Here is a 21978-nt window from a genome sequence, read left to right on the forward strand (position 1 = left end):
GCACACTGGGCTCTCGCCGTAGTGCCTCCATGCACTGTGCTCTAGCTGCAGTGCCCGGCAGCCCCATCGCCACCATGCACCAGGCTCCTACTCCCCTACTGGGCAGTCCCACTACTGCATGTGGGGCTCCCCCTGCCCAGCTGGGAAGCCCTGATGCTGCATGCCGGGTTCCCGCTGCCCTGCCAGCCTGCTGGGCTCCCAGGTGCTAGCTCTCCAGTGGGACTTTCTGGTTCTGGAACATCCATGGTCCTGCTGGACCATGGATGTCGCTGGACAAGAGAATCTCAGTTAAGAAAGTTTCAATCTGCATTACAAACAATGTCCTTAAACTAGAGTAAAAACACCAAATAAAGAGACATTACAAATATTTATTTTATTGGCCTAAACATAGTGAGATTGTAGGAGAAATTTTGTGTTTAGGGATAATGAGCAAAATCAAAGTGGATTATTTGGCTGACATTATAATTTTCAGTTAAACCCTCTCTTTTGGTTCTCATCGCAATTTCATTTAAATAACCTTTCCTCCAGTTTTCAGCCATAAGGCAACAGAAGGGCTGTGTTCACCAAATTGCTGAAGGAAATTATGTGGCCATGTTGAAATGTCGACCATCTCCTTGTTCTGAAAACACTGTGGTTCTGCTGAATGTGCACTGGGTGCCATGTACTGTTCCGTACTCTGCCAGACAATGTTTGGCTTCAAGGTTTTCCAAACTGCTTTTTGTGTTTTCTAAATGACCTTACTGGAGATGCATTGGTGAGTCTATGGGAAAGATAATGTTACATTTTTTACATCATCACTCACAGAGTGATTACTCCAGCTGTACAAATAACATAGGAAATAGATTTTTTTTTGCATTAAAGGTATGCAAGCCCAACAAATACTTGCAACAATTGCCTTTTAAGTCACCAAAATTTAAAACTATTCAGTTTCCTTGTAAGGAGCTCACGGCTTCTTTGATGCTGAGGTTTGTTAAGCTCAAATGTGGAAAACCAATAAAATAATAAAAAGGCTCCAGAGGTGTTTATAGATTTCAATTATCTCTTGCTTTCTATCCCAGGATTGGACTAGGCAGGATTGTGCTGCCTTCAAGTAGTACTTGAGGCTAGGCTGCATTTTATACTGGCTGTCTTCACATTCTTCAGCGTTTCTTCTTTGTAGCTGAATTGCCTTAGTTTGGGTAGTGTACAGAGGTGCTAAGAGCTAGCCTAGACAAAGCAGACATGCTTCACAAAAGCAAAGGAGCAAAAGGAAGCAAAATTGAATCTCTAGCACCCAGCTCCTGAGCAAACAGACAAAACTAATGGATCCACTCTTGCTCCTCCCATCCAATTACTGTGATCCAGTAGAGAGAATATGGCAACATCGGTTCACACAAATTCTAATACTCTTAATCCCTTCCATACATATAAACCTCACATTCACCAACATTACTTCATTATCAAGCCACCCAGGCAGACTGAGTGCTGGAATGGACCCACCAGCTGCAAAAACCTGCCTCCTTCAGGTTTTAATCAGCTAATGAGGGATATGCAAATGACAAGCTTATGGGATTATGGTTTGTCTAACAGCAGTCCTCCCCACAGTGATACAGTACTAATACAGGTGTTAGTAAACTGGTTATTAGGCACTGGCTAATTTAGGCCCATTCATGCTGTGATTGTGCTCTCGGCCCTGCCATTTGTACTAGTGTTTGTGGCCCAGTAGGAGATCTATTAGTACTGTGGTGGGTCTGACACAAACTCCTGGCTGTTAGATATGAAGTTAATAAATCCGGTTGGTTTGGTGTTTAGCCATACATGACAGCACGTGACTGAAATGATGATTTTCTTTTTGCCTTTGCCTGGGAAATTGCGATGGGGAGGGGAGAGGGGGGAATTTAATTAAATGTTATTTACCATTTATATGGACTTTACACTTTTCTTGATAAGTATGTGAAAAGCTCAGTAACTCATTTAACCTCTGTTTTCTCTTGGTCACAAGTAGCCAACCCTGCTTTCCATCAAAGGAGATATAGCCTAACAGGGTATATGGTGGGAATGAAATGTGCAGCTTCATTAGGCTAAAGAGGACTAGCTAGAAAAAGGGGAAAGCACACAGCATAATTTAGGCTTATGCTTTGAATATTCCAGTGGTTCAAACTGGCTTTCAGCTAGTCCTTTACTTAAAAAAAGGGGGCGGGGGAGGAGAACTTAACATAGTGACTGCCTTGCTGTGTGGCCGTGAGAAGTCACTTGGGCCAAAATTTCCTCACGCAAATGTCTAAAGTTGTCAAAGTATACTCCAACGAGAACAAAAATTGGAACTATTACATGATACGAGCATATGGGGCTAGGTTTTTCAGCTGCTTTCAGCCAGCATGAATTTCAGTGGAACTATGCCACTTTACAGCATCTGAGGGTCTGGCTCATGGTGTGATTTATTATAATTATGGGATGACTGAAATACCGAAGACAGGTGTCTTTCATGAGCAGTGTGGTATGTAAATATATCCATTTCCAGGCATGTGTACTCTGTAAGATGGCAAAACAGCAAGCCAAATGCAGAGCTTGTCAAATGATGGAAACGGGTATTTGTAAATAATTTGATAGGGAACAATCTCTCAGCAATGATTTGTTGACTATTACTTGCAGATCAAATAATGTAAACTAAATGTATTAAATAAATTATTTAATGAAACATGTCAACATTTGTTAAATACACTATTCCCAATGAATAACAAGTTTAACCAGCTCTAGCTAAGGGAGGAATATGGTCGTTAACTTTAATGGATGCTTAGGGTTACTGAGCATTTGAAGGGCTGTGATACAAACACATCTACCTTCCTTGAAGAGCTAACATAAAAGTAGGGCTGTTAATTGATGTGCGTTAACGCTTGCGATTAACGCAGGGAAGGATTAATGTGTAAATTTTTTTAACGTGTTAATTGCAGGCATTAATACTGCACTGCCCCTTTGAAGTGCCGCTCCAGTGCTTCAAACGGGCAGTGCATTAGGATCCTGAGATCAGCTGGAGTTTCCAGCTACCCCAGGCTCTGTGCAGCGCTGCCCCTTTGAAGTATCGGTCCGGCGCTTCAAAGGGGCAGCACATTAGGAGCCGGGGATCAACTGGAGTGCCCAGTTGATCCTGGGCTCCCGTGGTGCCGCCCCTTTGAAATGCTGCCGCTGCACTGAGCCTGGGGTCAGCTGAGGACTCCAGCCGATCCTGGGCTTCTGCAGTGCAGCCCCTTTGAAACGTCGTTGCAGTGTTTCAAAGGGGAAGTGCACATGATTAAATGTGATTACTTTTTTTTAATCGCTTGACAGCCCTACATGGAAGTAATCTTTCCTTCATGCTTATCACATACAACCCCAGAGCCAGAGTGAAGTTTTGAGATGCCCTCTATGAAGTCAGACATATTTCAAACCCCTGTGCAAAGTTATTAATACTTATTCTTCAAAGTCTCTGCGAAGTAGGGGCTGCGGAAAAGAATTATTATTCTCATGTTACATATGTGGGTATTGAGGTACAGACATCAAAGTGAAAAATGTTTGAAGTTGGGTACCGGAAGTAAAACAAATGAAGCTCCTTAGATTTAGAAGCATATTTGTATGCAGTCTACCTGTTTTGCTTTGATTGAACCTAAGCTACATTAATATTTTAGAAAGAGATCCCAAATCTGAACTCTTATTTTCCCTGAACTTTGAGGTCTTTATTTATCATTATTATTATTCAAACTCAGATCCAGATTTTGCAGCTGAGTTCTCTCTGTTTACGGTGGCTCAAACAAACACCTCAGATGCTAAAATTATTGAACTTTGAGATGCCCAAATTATAATTGGAATGCAGTGGCCATAATCCACATGTTGCCAGAGTTTTGTATCTGTTCTGCTAATCCCATCCCACTTTTATTTATTTCCATTTATAATGGACTAGGCACTGACAATGTGTGTGGTGCTGTGTAAACTACAGCCTCTGCCCCAATGACTTTACTGATAGAGATAAAACCAGACACACTGAGGGAGACAGCAGAAATATGAACATTGAATGCTACGTATTTCTGTTAGGTTATTGTTCTATTTTCTTACTCTTGGCTTCTCCTTCAGCATAATGTTGGGGTGGAGAATGTCTTTCCCTTGTCTAGGCTAGTAGTGGTTCTGTGCCTTCCAGAAAAAAAAGTGAATTTTATGGGAGGGATTTAAATAAGAAATCTGACTTCAGTGGGGCTGCACCAGCATAACAGAGCATTCACCTACAATGTGTATATTAAAACATGTGCTATTTGAAGTAACCATTATCTAGTAATGGTTGCATATTTTTAAGGAATATGAAAGATACTGATTCAAGTTCTCAGCTGATGAACATGTATCTATAATTATATATATTGCAGATGTAGTCACAAAGAATTGAATGTTGTAAGGTGCTGAGAACCTTATGTGACAGTGGTTTCTTCTAGTTTTGACCAAGGAACTTTATTAGAATTTTTACACAATATATTATCCCTAAAGCCTCCCCCTCTGCTTCTCTGTTGAACTTCTTTTTTAGTACCTCATTCAATCTCCCTCGCTACTGGATCACTGCTATAATTTTAAAGAGACGGTACACTAATGTGTATTGACTGAAATGCTCAGGATTGGGCCTCATGCAGTAAAATTTTCATTAAGTGAACTCTCTCTCCAGAATACGGAAAAAATGTATGTCTCTGTGTATCATTGTTAACACTCCTTTTATCCACAAATTCCATTTTAATTCTGTTCACTTCTAGCCATTGTGTACAACACACTGCAGAAAGATAAAACTGTATTCATTTTTTTTGCTGAGTTGGGGTATGTCTACACTACCCCACTAGTTCGAACTAGCGGGGTAATGTAGGCATACCGCACTTGCAAATGAAGCCTCATTCCTCGTGGAATGAGGAGTAACGGTAGTTCGGACTAGGAAGCCTAGTCCGAACTACCTAGTTCGTGCCGCGTGTAGCCGCGCGGCACGGGGTTCGAACAAGCAGGGATTTAAAAATGGCGGCGCCCAGTTTATGCAAATGAAGCCCGGGAAATTAAAATCCCGGGCTTCATTTGCAAGTGTGGTATGCCTACATTACCCCGCTAGTTCGAACTAGCGGGGTAGTGTAGACATACCCTTGGTGTGTTGTGCCACTCAATGCAATGGCAAAAGCCCGGAGTGTTTTTCATTGGGTTTCATCTGAGAGTTGAGACAGCAAAGGGAGAATGTGTGCCTCAAATATCACAATTAAGTGAATGCAAAAAAAGCTGTGATAGAAAAAAAATCTGTTAAGGTTTTGGCAGAACCGCTCAGAAATGGGGAAATAGGCTTCTTGTAGATATTATTAAACAATTTTTTTTTAAAGGCCCAAATTTGACAACCCTGCGAAAACGGTGATGGCTGATTCAGGGAGATTTTTAGAGAGTCATGATCTGTGAATAATATGCTGTTTTTTATGTAAAGATATTTGTTTGAGACACCTAGAGGAAAGTTTATACAGTATCAAAGAAAAGAGGATTCTATAATCTGGCTAAGAAAATACACTAAATAAGGACTTCCAAAAATGAAAGTGTCTCTGTGTGTAAACACAGTCACACACATATATACAGAGAAGTTGGAGCCATAAGGATAATCATACACTGAAGGATAAAACTATGATAACAATGAGAACAAAATAGACAGCTGAACTGTATTCATTTTCTTCAGGCCGTCATAATGAGAGCAAAATGGACAGCTGGACTGTATTCATTTCCATCAGTTTGTTGATTTAATGTGTACCAATGCCCTAAGAGAGAGCTCAGAGCATATAATTCTGATTGAGTCTCTACTCTCTGTCCTGGGGACATGCTCCATATCTGGGGTACAGTCCCATTACTGTAACTCAAATAGGGCCATCTGACAGGGAGCAAAGATGGGATTCTCAGATTGGGTTGACAAGCAGGAGGCATGATATAATCTGTGTAGATATCCCTGATTTCCTGATGATCCTATGAGTCTGAAGAGAAAACTGGCAGCCCATTCTACAGGGCATGGAGCTCCTTAAATGTTATGTTTGAAAGAGGATGTTTAATTTTATTAGAACCGTTGACACTAGTGGGAACTTTGCCTAAATAATGACTGGTTTAGGATTTGGTTTATAGCAGTAAGATTATTGGTGGTATCAGTAAACCAATTAAAGATAATTTGTGGTCTGTAGCAGTGTTCCCTAGAACCCGAGGACTTAGGCGGCTGAACAGGAGAGATTCAGGTGCTGCCCCTCTGATTGGCAGAGCGCCCGCTGCTGAACACATCCAGCAGCATATGTTTCTATTGGTGGTGCACATCCACACGTGTCCTGGTGCACATAACAAAACGTATTCTGCTCATAGATGGAAAAACATAGAGGGACCATTGGTCCCCAGTATTTTAGTGAAATTTACTCAGTTATTTCTCTTATTTATTACTATATGCCTTAACAGATAGTAATAGATCCTATGATTCATGAAAAGTTAGTAAATTTCAGATGGGTTTTATTATTAGTATTAGTATTTATTAATTTATCATATTAATATGGTATTAGTTAGAGATCAACTTGGTGCTAGGTACTGTACAAACATAGGATACAGAGTTATAGTCTCTGGCCCAAAGAACTTACATTTCTTCCATGTTACCCATTTCTAATAGACGTACAAAGTCAAAATTTGCCCTTAGAAACACTTCTGCACCCCCATAAAAATCAATGAACACATACAAATGTAAGTAAGGGCAAAAGAATTTGACTCCCTGACAACACAGCTACCCATGCTGACAGGAAGACTTCTCCCATTGGCATAGGTACTCCGCTTCCTTTAGAAGCAGTGGCTAGGTCAATGGTAAAATTCCTCCATCAACCTAGTGTTGGCTGCATGGGGGGGAATTAGACCAGATTAATTGTGTTGCTCAGTGCATGGATTTTTTCATGCCCTTGAGTGAGGCAGTTATGCAAGTTGAACCTCTCTGGTCCGGGACTCTCTAGTCTGGCAACATCTGTGGGCTGGAAGGGCCACAGATGTTGCTGGATCAGAGAGCCGTGGTGGCAGAGGGCCGGGAGTTGGGGCAGAGAGCCGGGCCTGGGCCAATGGCCAGTGGACCGAGATCTGGCAGCACAGAAGAGCCCGGACAGTGGGGAAGGGGGCCAGGAGCACAGCAGAGCCTGGCTTGTGGAACAGGAGGAGGGCTGACCAGGAGGCTGGCAGCCCCTCCCCCCTCCAAAGTAGCCCTGACCTCCCCTAGTCCAGCAAATTCCTTTGTTCGGTACCAGTCAGGTCCCATGGGTGTCAGACCAAGGAGGTCCAACTGGAACTGATCTAATTTCCTGGTGTAGGTCAGGCCTCAGACTAGGTGAGGTCTAAGAAGCACTTAATATCAACACCGTGTTAGAGAGCGGATCCTGCAACTTGATGAACATCTTGAACTTGCATTCACAGCTCACTCACAGGGCTGGGGCACTAGTCTATATTCTGCCTTGTGACGTACTGTGTGTTATTGCTGTTGCAGTGGGAAATGCTTATTCTTTGGCTCAAATACCCAATTAAGCATCATTGTTCTATTACCAGAGTTCACAGCAGCTTTAGCTTAAGTAGTCTCCACTTTTTGGCTTGCCAGGGCTTGCATGGTTTTTATTAGTCTTCCTTCATGTTTTGTTTGTAGATCCCCATTTCCTCCTCATGGAGGTAATAATTTCCCCCCTCAAAGTAGAAATAGCATAAATCATGTAAATGTATTTGTTTGTAGGGACCTTAAGTTCTGTACTTTTCCCCCCATATTGACTGAATTGGAGAGTGAGGGGAAGGGCATTAAACCTCCATAAACAGGGCACATAACTTCTTTATGAATCAGACCCTGAGAGCTTTTCAACATGGGTTTCACATGCCAGGTCCTAGCCACAGCTGCTGGTTTTATGATAGGCTTCCCTTGTAAATTAGTTCATGGAAACAAAATCTATCACTGACTTTTAAAACACTACAGGAGAGCGCTAAGAACAGTGTTTTATTCTCAGACTAACCTGTGTACTGTTTGAAAATGTATTAATTTTTTTCTCTGTGGTACAGCACAAAGATTTCTGATAACATCTGACATAAGTATACCCTCCCTCCCCAATTTAGAGATGGGTTCAGCCAAATTCTGGATCCAAAACTCTGACTCCATCCTAAACTATATCCTTGGGGCTGTCTGCACTCTGCTTAGTGCACACCCCAAAGAGTATTGGGAATGGAAGGTGATTAAGGACAAAGGTTGCTGTGTGCTATTTTTATGGTCAACCTTCTATGCTGGGGTTGCCCAGGAGCTAGGCACCTCTGCAGTAGTCTAACTACTCCTTCATCTGAAAACTTTAAAAAATGAATAGTCCTACAGCACCTTAGAGACTAACAAAACATGTAGATGGCACAACCCACTTCTTCAGATGAATGGAGTTAGGAGGTCCAGGATACAAATAAATAGCCAAAAAAAATGTTTTCAGTTACAGACTAACACAGCTACCCCATCTGTTAGCCATGTCTCCAATGTGTCCCCTGAACTCAAGACAGGAAGGGGCTGCTTACAATGGCCTTACCCCATTGGAGTATTTTTATATACAAGGGAAACTTTCTAATCCTGGTTTAAACAAGTATTAAATTTCTGGATGGGATTTTGGCCCCACTAAGTCAGTGGCAAAGCTTTACGGGAGCAACACTGGCCCATTAGAAAAACTAGAGCCGGTAAGGAAACCAAATGATTTTCTCTGAGAAATGTTTAACAACAATATTTTTTATTTTTATTTTTTAGGAAACAAATTCAGCTCTCCTAGGCAAAGGTTTTGGTTTTAAATTTCAAAACAGCCTTCCCTAATTAATTTAGTTTAAATGTGAACTTTCTTTGTTTTGATTTTTTTTCAGGTTAAAAAACTGAAACAAAACAACATTTTGGGTTAACATTAAGTTAACATTTTGTTTTGAAACCAAAATGAAATGACATGTTAAGACTAAACAAGATGTGTTTTGTTTAGAAATTTCTTTCAGGAAAACACATTTTTCTTCTTCAACGTTCCCTCATTAAAAATTCTAAGTTTGGATGAAACCTTAGTTTTTGGCGGTGCAATTTGCTACACACAAAAATGTGGCTGACTATATTACCAATACCAATTTTAGCTGCTAATTTGGATCCATGTCTAGATCGGGGTTTTTGTTTATGATCCAAGTCTATCACATTCAGGCTTTTTTAGAATGCTGTACTGATTAGAGATGGGACTGTGCCCACAAAATCAAGCTAAGGATGACTCTGTACTTTGCTTTCCTGTTGACTTTTTAATTATGGATATTGGAAGGAAAGACATAAAATGCTATCATGTGCTGTAGCTTCACTATAACATACCTTGCAGATGAGCTGTAAAGGAATATCTTTCTCCTCCTCTGTGCCTCCAACTGGGATTCAGTTTACATCCAAAAGCGGCGAGGAGTCCTGTGGCACCTTATAGACTAACTGAAGTGTAGGAGCATAAGTGTAGGAGATGCATCTGACGAAGTGGGTCTTTGCCCACGAAAGCTTATGCTCCTACACTTCAGTTAGTCTATAAGGTGCCACAGGACTCCTTGCCACTTTTGCAGATTCAGACTAACACGGTTACCCCTCTGATAGTTTACATCCAGAAGTCTAACAAATCACAACCTTTTAATTTTGTGCCTGGTCCATTATAGAGTAACTACAGGTGCTATTTTTTTCGTACAGATCTCTAATCATCTTGGAGATTGCTAGTCATTTTGCCTCACTTATATACTGTGGCAGTAATTTCCATGGGTTAATGATATATCGCATAACAAGGCAATTCTTTGCATCTGTTTTACATTGTCAGTCTTTCAGTTCGGAACCTCTGTCTTTTTGTATCTATCTTATGGAATAAAGAGTACACAGGGGCTACGTCTACACTGGCCCCTTTTCCGGAAGGGGCATGTAAATTTCACGAGTCGTCGTAGGGAAATCCGCGGGGGATTTAAATATCCCCCGCGGCATTTAAATAAAAATGTCCGCCGCTTTTTTCCGGCTTTTAAAAAAGCCGGAAAAGAGCGTCTAGACTGGCCCCGATCCTCCGGAAAAAGTGCCCTTTTCCGGAGGCTCTTATTCTTACTTCAAAGTAAGAATAAGAGCCTCCGGAAAAGGGCATTTTTTCCGGAGGATCGGGGCCAGTCTAGACGCTCTTTTCCGGCTTTTTTAAAAGCCGGAAAAAAGCGGCGGACATTTTTATTTAAATGCCGCGGGGGATATTTAAATCCCCCGCGGATTTCCCTACGACGACTCGTGAAATTTACATGCCCCTTCCGGAAAAGGGGCCAGTGTAGACGTAGCCAGGAACCTTCAGCTGGCATCTTTTTACCCTACAGTAATTTATACACTGCTATCTGACTCCTCTTTTCCAACTTAAATAGCTGTTTGGATAATTTGACTCTATGGCTATGGCTATGTCTACTCCGAGTTAGGAGTGCAATCCCCCTGTGCTTGTGCCCATGTACACATGCTCTTGGTAGACCAATGAGAGCTAACATGGGTGTAAATAGTAGCATAGCTGTAGAAGCACATGTAGCAGCATTAGAAGCATGGCCGAGCCAGGCAGAGTAAAAACCCACCTTAAAATGGTGGGCACCTTTTTGGTATGGCTCAGCTGTGCCTTTCCTGCTAGTGCAGCTGTGGCTATGCTATTATGTATACTTGTGCTACCTCTCATCGACCTATATGTGCTAACGCAGGGGACTCGCACCTTTAGCTTGTAGTGCAGACATAACCTATAGGGAGTGAGCCTTCTAGCTGGGGTAGATAGACTGACACTAGCAGAGTTCAAGCTACCCAACTATAAATAGCCATATGGAGATTGCAGCTTGGGCAGAGGCCCATATTCTGAGAACCAGAGCTACAGCTTGAGCTGCAGTGTCCATGCTGCTATTTTTAGCACATTAGTTTGAGCACTTGAGTCTTGTTCCCGGCCATCATGTAAATACTCCCTAAGGCTTTGTCTACACTGCATGGACACTCTTGCTCAAGAAAGCTCTGATGGCCATTCACAGAATGGCCATTGGAGCACCTGTGCTTTTTCAGATAGGCTCTTTTTGCGCAAGAAACCCCTGCGGAGCGTCCACACATGCCTTATTGCACAAGAGCTGTAGCGCAAAAATGAGTTATGCCTTGTAGAAGGAGGTTTATCTACACTGCAAAAAGCCCTCTGTTCTGTTGATTGACTGTAGATTTTCTTGCGCCAAAACACACGAAGTGTGGACGCTCTGCGGGGTTTTGTGCAAAAATCGTGTAGTGTAGACATAGACTCATAGACTCATAGACTTTAAGGTCAGAAGGGACCATTTTGATCATCTAGTCTGACCCCCTGCACAATGCAGGCCACAGAATCTCACCCAGGGTCTGATTTTTCAAAGGCAATTAGGCACCCAATTCCAATAGAAAATCAATGGTAACTTCAGTGCTCTTTTGAAAATCTCCCTTTGAATGACCTGCATCAGAGGGGTCGCTTTGTTAGTCTGTATCTGCAAAAACAATGAGGAATCCTGTGGCACCTTAAAAACTATAGAAAAGATGGACCTTCCAGGGATTATCTTCTAGTGTTCAATTTAGCGGTAGACCCTTAAATCTAATGCTGAGCTCCTGCCAGTGTCCACTACTCCTCATTCTGAGAGGGGTAAGGGAAGCTGACAGTATACTCCCGTCGTCCTCTTGCAGTGTAGGTGCTGTGGCAGCTCGGCTTAAGTTAAGCTGATTCCAGATACACATTTTGTGTAGCTGGATGGTGTCGCGAGAATCACAGGTCCGATGATGCATACCCAAGGGGGGAAGGACAGAACCAGGTAGACCGTTTTAGCAAATAAAAGATATTTATTTATAACAGTGATGAATTTATAGTATTTATTCTAAGATTTTTAATAGACCGTGTTAATAATGAATTTATAGTATTTATTATATTTATTCTACGATTTCTAGTTAAACGTGTCAGAGATATAAGGATGGGAATGGCAAGGGGAATAGTCTCTATTCTAAAAATATCCAGCTACACTAATTAAATAACAGTGATAACTACAAACTCTATGTACTACTCAAAACAACTACAACACTAAGCTTATACAACAAGAAAGAATCAAATCATACATACCAACTTACACAGCACACGGGACATTTCAAAGATATCGGTTCGGTTGTGAAGGCCTTGGTTATACCCGAGAGTCGGGGGAGGTGGCTGGTTGGTTGATCAGGCCAGCAGCGCTTTGAAGTATACGGGAAGGCACACGCGCGGTGGTACGTGTGTTGTGAAGACCTCCTCGAGTGAACTGTGTGATGGATATTTATCCCCAAATCTGCACATCGCTTTCCCGCGCTTGCATATTACCATATATGGCCCAATGGTCACCAAGTGGGGGATCTGTGGGGTTGAGCTGAAACTGAGCAGGTTTCATGCGACCAGATAAGCCCCACAGTTCTCACGCCAAGGTGACGGGTGGGAGAGTCTGAGGCTATTTTCCCCTTTTCACACCTTCCCTTTTTCTAAAGGCAATGGTACGCAGGAAGGGTGCGGCCGGTTTCTCCCAAGGAGTACTGCAGCCCACTATGGCAAAAGCGGCCTGGCCAAACTTTTTACTGGGGGGGGGGGGGCAGTTTTTTCTCTAACAGATGGTATACCTTAAGCCAGCCTGCCTGGTCTATTGTAGACCAGGGGTAACAGATTTATTTGGCCATAAGCTTTAGTAGGCAAAAAACCATTTCATCAGCGGCATCTGACAAAGTGGGTTTTTTACCAGGAAAGCCTATGCCCAAATAAATCTGTTACGTCTTTAAGGTGCCACAGGACTCCTCATTGCTCCTTCAATGGCCTATAACTTTTTCATGGAGATTGACTAGTTCCTACATTTTTATTAAGAACACAACAATGGGAAAAGATACTAAGCTCATATTAAAAAGTCTTTCTGTGAATCACTGTTTAAGGAATTAGTTGACACGTAATAAAGAAATGAGATGATGCTGTGCAGAAGTTATCTTTAGAAAATCCGGAGGTCAAATAGACTTGTATGCTATTTATAATAGGGCTTCTACAAGGAGAATTTTAAGAGGATCCCTCCCACATAGCAGTGTGAAGGGTTAAAGGTTAACAACTGACCAATTCCTAGGACAAGGTGTTATTCAAAATTAGGTACTTAAAACATTTGCTAGAGGACTTAGCCATTAGAGTTGTTTGGAATAAGTGTATTTCCCAACAGGGAATGTATTTAGGGGACAAAAAAGAAGTTGGAGACAAAGAATTCCAAAAAGCTTGTCACAGTCTCTTGTTACTGTATAAACTTAAATCCCACAATTAGTAGTTGAGTCTCCTTAGCAAAACCTGAAAATATCCATATGTGTTCTGAGAAAGGCATAGTTGGCAGAAAGAAAAATAAAGTGTTCTCAAGAAATAGAGCTCAAATACGGCAAATCTAAGTTATCTGCAATTTGCACATTGGTTTTCTTTTCCCATGTCATTTTCCTTTGATGCTGTTACATTTATGACATCTATCTAGCTATCAATCAGTCTATCTATTTATTAGTCTAGTACTTATTTTAGGTCTGGTGGGAAGTGGTAATGCTACAATCAGTTCTGAATTAATCGAAGAGGATGACAAAGAAAATGGCGTTTTCCTATTTACTACAGTGTCCTGTCAAAACTTGGAGATTATATTGAGAAGCTTTTAAACATGAAAAATGCTTTGGCCCTACTGTCCCATAACAGAGCATTTTTTATAAACCTGTCTGTCCAGAAAATATTCATGTGTAGTCTGAGGGAGCAGCTGTTTTATTTTTTCTGATCAAGCTTAGCAGGATTCTGTTCTAATTCATTTTGCTTTTGTGGCTCTTCTGCTTAGTGGATCAGTTGCCTGATTCAAACAAGATGAACCAGTGTTGCTTCTAGGGTGCACACACCAAAAATTCTTTTCCAGCCCATCTCCTCTGGAGAGAATGCAGTGGGGCTGGCTGAGACGACATGGCGAGGGAGCCGCTGGGGCGGAAGGTTGGGACCTGCTGTGGCTGCGTGGTGGGGTGGGGGGAAGGCCTGCTCTGGTGGCTGGAGCTGCCATATGGCAGGGGGGCCAGGGTCTGTTCTGGTAGCTGGGGCTGGGAACTTACTTGCCACATAGGCGGTATCTGCTCCAGTGGCTGGGAACGTGTGTGTGTGTGTTAATTAATTGGGCGCCATGATGGCACACCTCCAGACCAGCGCATGTGACCTCAATATTGGTGCACAAGCCAAAACTCATTCTGCTCATGGTTGGAAAATCTTGGCAGGAACACTGGGATGGACTTCCATTCTTTGCCCATTCCACTCTTTAGACATTCTTGAAAATGTCCATCATGGTCTTGGGAATGGTTTAAACAAATAAAAGTCCTGGGACTTTCGAGGAAATATAAGAAAAGCCTCCTGAGGCAAAGCATCCTTTAATCCAAGACCAAATGTCAAAATGTACATGTGGGTAAGCATGTGGGATCTTCTTGGATTCCTATAAAATGGGTATAAGATGACATTCTACCCTTGTACATATTAATATTACTAAGTCGGGGAAAATACTTTTTCTACTTCTCCAGTTACTGGTGTCACTGCACTAGAGAGACCTGAGTTTCGTTCCTGGTTTTATCTTGAACTCACTACTTGCTTGACCTTGGGGATACATAACCTCTTTGTGGATTAGTTTTCCCATCTGTAAATTGGGAGTAATAGTTCTTAATAGAGGGTTGTTAGGTTTGTCACTGATGTTTATAAAAAAGTGAAAGGTAATCCTCAGATTTAAATAGAAAGTATTCTTATATGTTTAAGTACATTTGCAAATAAAAACAAAACATGTATGTTAGTAATAAAATGCACAGAATTGTCAAACACTGAATGTAGAGATAAAGAAGCTCCTTACTACTGAACTAATGTGAGACAGAACTTGCTTTAACATTACTTTTTGTATTTGGGAAAGCTTTGAACCACCAACTCAAACAATTGCTTGTGTCTGTAAAAATGGATAATAGGGAGCTTTTGAAGTGTAAGCATGATAAAATGGATGTAAACGGCTCAAATACAGATAAAGAATGCTGACCTTTTGAAATAATGTAGTTCTTTTTTATCTCAGTCTTTGCCTTCAGGGAATAAAATATTAAATAGCACACTGGAATTAGATATTTCTAACTGGCCTATCTCTTATAATTGCAAAAACAAGGTAATAGATAAAATACCACAGTCAGAAGTGATCACTCTGGGGTTGGGATTTTCTCACTGGAAATGGACTGTCCTTGGCCCAGTTTGAGTTTTATGTTATGAGTGGAGTTACCTATGTATAACTCAGGTAGCTGAGAGAGAATAAAAACATCAGTCATTTGAATAAGTTTATTTGTGAGAGCAACAGAAACACTTAGCACTTATTCAACAATCAGAGAGCTTCTTGGAAAATTGAGAATGAAAGCTGAGAGTTGACCAAGAGCACACAACAAGTCAGTGGTAAAGCTAAGAACAGAATTTTAGTTTCCCGACTCTTAATCCTGTGCCCTATCTCCTGATCTACACAATTATTAGCTTTGTTAAGCAAGAGCAGTATGCCCGGCATTGAACAGACACAGAAAATCCATGCAGTTTTGAGCTAAGAAAACATGCACAAGACACAACAGGTTAAATTAAATCCCCGATGTTATATCTCACATTACTACTACATATGGGCTCAGCCAGAAAAATAGGATCCAGATCTGGGTTTTTTAGCATCCCAAATTTGGATGAGGGCAAGAGCAGAGTAGAATGATTTTGATTCATCTCATTATAAAAACTTTTTGAAAGTGGGGTTTGGTTCAAGATCATATTTCAACAACAGAATGCATTTAAATCCAACAAAATAGTTCATGACGATCTGTAAGCAGCCCTTGTGGATATCATGAATATTCTTTATCTGCTGAGCTGGTTAGTTTTCCATCTAAAGCATCTTCAGTTGATTAGCTCAGGTAATTAATGCATTGTGCTTGGCTAGTTACATTAGAAATAGGTCTGATTAAACCTAGAGTGAGGACCCAATTTTATTGGTATCGGTGACTGATCTCCTTGAATCTGCCTTAGCAAATATGCCAACATCCCTCTCCATGCAGGGTGAACTGCCTCTTAAGTGAACATGTGAGATGTGGGGCTAGATCCTCTTCTGTGGCTGAGATCCACTCGACACAGCAGGACATGAAAACGTGACCTGTCAGGAAACAGGGTTTTCTGGACAATTCTGCATCAGCCCCAGCTCTACTGGAATAGCTCAAACCCTCTTATCGCCACACTCCATCTGCTACACAAGAACTGCAGAGAAATGTGGTGTGGTAGTATCCTGGCTCTAAATTTACTGACTACGTCTACACTGGCATGATTTTCCGGAAATGCTTTTAACGGAAAAGTTTTCCATTAAAAGCATGTTCGGAAAAGCGCGTCTAGATTGGCAGGACGCTTTTCCGCAAAAGCACTTTCACGATCGGGGCTTTTTTGTGGAAAACAGCACTGTGCTGTTTACACTGGCCCTCTTGCGCAAATGATTTGTGCAAGAGGGCTTTTGCCCGAACGGGAGCAGCACAGTATTTCCTCAAGAACACTGACGATCTTACATGAGATCATCAGTGTTCTTGCGGAAATTCAAGCGGCCAGTGTAGACAGCTGGCAAGTTTTTCCGCAAAAGCAGATGATTTTGCGGAAAAACTTGCCAGTCTAGACACAGCCACTGAGTAGCACTGTTGGTGCTTCCGGCATTAGCCCTGTTGCTATCGTGGTGGAGCTGAACTGTGATAGCAATGGTGGAAACTTTAAGAGGTGGGAAAAAAACCTAGTGCAGCCAAGACACTAAAAACAAATAACCTAACTAAGTATAATGAAAATGCTGTTCTAGTAAGTTACACTATAAGCAGGGCTGGTGATAGACTTAATTGGATACTGGGCAATGGGGGGGGCATGGCTCTGGGCCCCCTGGAAGGGGAGGGGCCTCGGACGAAAGGGGTGGAGCTAGAGAGAGCCAGCCTTCTGTGCCATCTGGACTGCACAGTGCTTCCACCACCCATTCCTTAGTGTGACCTGGACTGTGCCACATGAGACTCTGATGGCAATTTAAAGGTCTGCTGTGCTAGCATTGGCAGCAGGCCAGAGACCTGAACCCCAGGGCAACTACCCCCTATGTCCGCCCCTATTAATAGCCCTGATAGCAAGTCATATTTGTATATTGTAGGATTTTCTTATCTAGAGTAATGGGCTTCCCATCCTTCAGAGGCAGGGTTGTAGCTGGGTGTAGTTTGAGAAAGAAGCTGGGGAAAATAACTTATAATTATATTCCTCCTAGAGGCTATTATTATAGGAAGACGGGTGAATTTTTATTTGTATTTACAATCCTGCATCTTGCTTGAAGTTAAATAGTGAAACTACATCAGGGCCACTCTCTGAAGATCTGGCCAATTTGATTTCATTCTGACCAGGGAAGTTAACATTTGGAACATTCTTTCTCATTGTCCCTGCTTAGACCGTGAACTCTTTTAGGAGAGGTACTAAACAGAATTGGTGGATGTTTTACACCTTTAACTTGCCTGCTCCCAGCCAGAGCTATTAAAATTATGCTTTCTTTACTGCCTTCTAAGAAGATTATCAAGCCAGATGACCCAAGCATCAGTGGTACCAATTAGTCATCGTTCAAAATTAATAAACAATATGATGATAACAAATAAAAAGATTGATTCTTTTGCTGCGAGAATCGTTTTAATTAATTTAATCCTTGTTGAAAGATCAGCTGTGCACAGTCCTGGTCACCAGCAGGGCCCATTTGTCCCTGTCTGTCCCCATCACCTAAAGCCAGTGAATATGGTCAGTAGCCAGCACTTAGGGAACAATAAGAAACAGATTGTACTGTCAGGCTTCATTAAAGATCATCATTAGTATTCCAATTTGGAAACAGTCAATCTACCCTAACCTTTTACCAATTCTTTTCGGGTGCCTTTGTGAAGTTTGGTTCAGCTGCTAAATGTAAAAAATTCTGTCTGGGCTTTTTTAAAGAGAAGGCTGGATTTTGTTGATGCCTGTCAGTCTGCAGCTTAAGGACAAAGCTCTAGGGAAATAAATGTTATGCAACTACGTTCGAAACTATATCATGTGCAGCTGCTTATGATTTGAGTATTAATGGGCAATGAAACTTTCTTAAACTCACCCTTAACAATGATGAATGGAAATGAAATTGATATGGCACCTTCTTTTATCCTGCTGCTGAGATGTTTGGTCACAGGAGATGGTTTTTTAGGGATAGTTTTCTGGCTGTTCTCCTTTTCCCCTTGATCTGGCTCTAGAGGGCATTTTAAGCATGCTGATGAGGAATTTTTAAATTTGTTTGCAGTGCACTTTATCTTTTTTATACTAAGGTTAGAAAGGTTAGTCTGTTTGCTAGTTCTTGATTCTAACCACTGGAAATTGTTATGGACAAATGGATTACAAGATTTCAGTGTATGTTACTATATGACCATCTCTGCATCTCAGGCTACATCTAGACTGCTGGGGGGGGAGGGGGGAGGTTCGGAAAAAGGTACGCAAATTGAGCTTTACAATTTGCTTACCTTTTTCCGATTGTTTTTTCGGAAGAGGCTTTCCTGAAATTTGGCCTGTCCACACTGGGCCAAATTTCGGAAAAACCTCCTCTTTCGGAAGAGCCCTTCTTCCTTGTGAAATAAGGAAGACGGGGCTTCTGAAAGAGTGCATCTGCTCTTCTGCAAAAAATGTTGGAAGAGCAGACGCGTTCCCTGGACGCGGCAGTATCCCGGAAAAACTCCGTACTCTAGACATAGCCTCAGATGTTTTCTGGTTGCCCAAACATATGCCTTGGATCTTAATATGTAAAATTATTTGTCTATGAGTCATTAATCTCACTGTCTTAATGTGCTTGAAATGTATTATTTGCTACATGTAATTAAAACAACAAGCTTTACACAGGATGTGGAAAATAAGCCTTTTTTAAAAATGGAGAAAGGTGTCCTCCCTGATGTGATACAAAAGGTGAAAAATTGAAAACAGTAGGATAAACGTGGGTCTGTCTCCTCTTTTTAGATACAATGATGCTAATCAGGAGTTACTCCACTGAAATCACTCAAGTTGCATAAACTGATATATGAGAGCAGAATCAGGCTCATATTAAACAGACTCACAAACCCTCACTCACTAACTCTTAAAAATCGATTATTGTGTGTGGTTACTGTGCTATAGTACTAAGAAACTATAACTATGTTTGCTTTTCATGGTTTATAACTGTAAAAAACATAATTATCCCCAGGCTCATCACTGGGGTGGGGGTGCAAAGGGGCAACTGCTTCAGGGCCCGGAGATTCAAAAGGGCCCAGGGCTCCTGCCTGTTGCTGCCACGGCTGCAGTATCCAGAGCCTGTGTCCCTTTAAATCTCTGCCAGGGTCCTGCACAGTATGCTCTGGGCAGTGCAGAAGTCCTTCGCTCAAAGCCAACCTCTCAATGACCAGGGGCCCTGATCATTGCCTATGATTTAGTGCTGCCGTATTTCCTAAAAAATTAAATACTTTAAGATCTGGGATATTTGGAATAACCTGACTATTCGTTGCATTGATGTAAAGTTTTAGGAGTTTTAAAGATGGTTCACTTTAAAAACAAAGGAGTTTTTCTATATATAAGAGATTCCCATAGTGAAGAATGTCTCAGGGTACATCTAGACTACAGGCTTTTGTCGACAGATACTGTCGACAAAGCTTCTGTCAACAAAGAACGTCTAGACTACATCCAGTTCTGTAGACAAAGCAAACTGCTTTGTCGACATGACAGTGTGGACGCAAAGGACAGTGTAGATGCAATTACACAGAAAGAACTCTGTCGACAAAAGGCATTATTCCTTGTAGAATGAGGTTTACAGCCGTCGACAAAACTGCCGAGTTCTATCGACATTATGTCAACAGAACTCAGCAGCAGTGTAGACGCAGTTGTAGTTTTGTCAACAAAAGTCCACTTTTGATGACAAAACCCTGTAATCTAAACACACCATTAGGGTACGTCTAGACTACATGCCTCTGACAACAGAGGCATGTAGATTAGACTACCCGGCATAGGAAAATGAAGCGGTGATTTAAATAATTGCCGCTTCATTTAAATTTACATGGCTGCCACGCTGAGCCAATCAGCTGTTTGTCGGCTCAGCGCGGCAGCCATGTAAATTTAAATGAAGCGGCAATTTAAATTTTCCTATGCCGGTTAGTCTAATCTACATGCCTCTGTCGTCAGAGGCATGTAGTCTAGACGTACCCTTAGAGACCACTTAATGCTATTTCAAGGTTTCAGCAAAGTGTATTGCTGAATACTCATCTGCAACTTTCTTTGGGTTTTTAAGTTAGTGACATGTTATATAAATTGCATTGTAAGTAATATATATTATGTGAGGTTTTGGAGAGCAGAGGTACAATACCATTTACTGGATGCCTATTTTCCACACGCTGATTTTTAAATTCTTATTATTTTTACTTTTACTGATTTATTCATTACTTTCTAACAGCTGATGTGATTACTTTGTTAGTCAGATGCAATATAAACCTGGTTACAGAAGAAAGACCAGATGGAGACCTGAGGTATGTTCATAAGCCTGGTGGGGAATGAAAGGGTTGTTTGTTTGTTTTTTATTTCTTACTGAATTATCTCATCTCTGCATAATGTAGTCCTTTTCATTCCTTTTGCAGCTCTTGGTTTCATCATTATTCTTTTGACTCTGACAACTACATAATGTCTCATTCCTTGTCAGATTAATTGCGGAGCTTAAGTCGACATAGCTTATTTTGGGTTTTGGCACTGTCTCTGCAACAGGAAGTCTGAGGTAGAGCGCTCTTCCTTGGACTTCCTTTTCTCCTCATAAAATGAGGGTTACAGGAGTCACAGTAAGAAGTCCTCCAGCTTGACATTGTTTTGACATTATGTCAAAATAACTGCTTGTAGTATAGATGCAGACTTTGTTATTTCGGAATAACATTAGACTGGCCCTTATATACCTAGGCTGGAAAGTGATATGCTTAAAATGTGAAACTCTTAGCAAGGAGCTGCTTGCATTGTGCTACTAACTTTGTGTTTTAAAAACTTTTTATTGGATTTGTTTTCCTTTTGTAGTGTTTTACACGAATTTAATACTTGTGAAAAGGTGCCAGATTGAAAGCTCCTGCTATCCCATGACTTCAATGGCAGTTACTCATATCCTGCAATAGGAGAATAAAGCCTCAGGAGCAAAGGGTCAGACTCTCATTTTGAATAAATGAGTGTAGCCCTCCCGTAGATGTATGTTTATTGCAGTCTCACACCAGCTGAGTATCTGGCCCATGTTAAAAAAATGTCAGCTTCCCAGTACTACTATTTAATGTTTCCTCTAATCTTTTCCATCCATGTATGGAATAATTTATGTGCACTGAGGCATGTACGAATGTGCACCACCAATAGAAACAAAACCTAGCTGTAGGTGCGTTGCTAATCAGCTGAGTGACATTTGAATCTCTCCTAAGTGGCTGCACAGGCACACAGCCTACAGCAGTGGTGGGCAAACACCGGCCCACGGGCCAGATCCAGTTCACCAGGGTTAGCCCATGGAAGGCTACTGCCCTGGTAAACCAAACATAAATGCACACAGACAACATTAAGTCTATTAAAATATTAATTATAAACTATCTTAAAATCACTTTATAAAATAAAGATAATAAATTTCATTCATGATCAATATATATAGTCCATAAGGAATGCAACCAGCCACCAAAAAAAAAAAAAAAAGCCAAATATGACATGACTAGATAAACATCACAGGTGAGCCACAACATTTGGCCTACTGGGAGTTTTGCCTGAATAAGGACTAAGGATTTCAGGACTGGGCCTTTACTGTATAGATGAAGCAATAACAGGTTGTGTCAAATATCATGAAGCATGTACTCTGTGTAGCGTTACTGATGAAATATCATCCATCTTGTTGAGCCGGTTGCTC

The 21978-nt window shown here is 41.4% G+C and overlaps 1 long non-coding RNA gene across 1 annotated transcript in view; it reads right to left on the reverse strand.

Annotated features, from left to right (window-relative positions):
* Window positions 1-396: 396 nt before the first annotated feature.
* The window catches only part of LOC142829175 (uncharacterized), a 59725-nt gene continuing 38143 nt past the window's right edge, over window positions 397-21978 (reverse strand). The window contains exon 3 of the long non-coding RNA XR_012903564.2: window positions 397-760. This is a non-coding gene — a long non-coding RNA (uncharacterized LOC142829175). The remainder of the gene's footprint in view (window positions 761-21978) is intronic.

This window comes from Pelodiscus sinensis, chromosome 5 (assembly GCF_052426305.1).
Source record: "Pelodiscus sinensis isolate ZL-2025 chromosome 5, ASM5242630v1, whole genome shotgun sequence".
NCBI classification, from domain to species: domain Eukaryota; kingdom Metazoa; phylum Chordata; order Testudines; family Trionychidae; genus Pelodiscus; species Pelodiscus sinensis.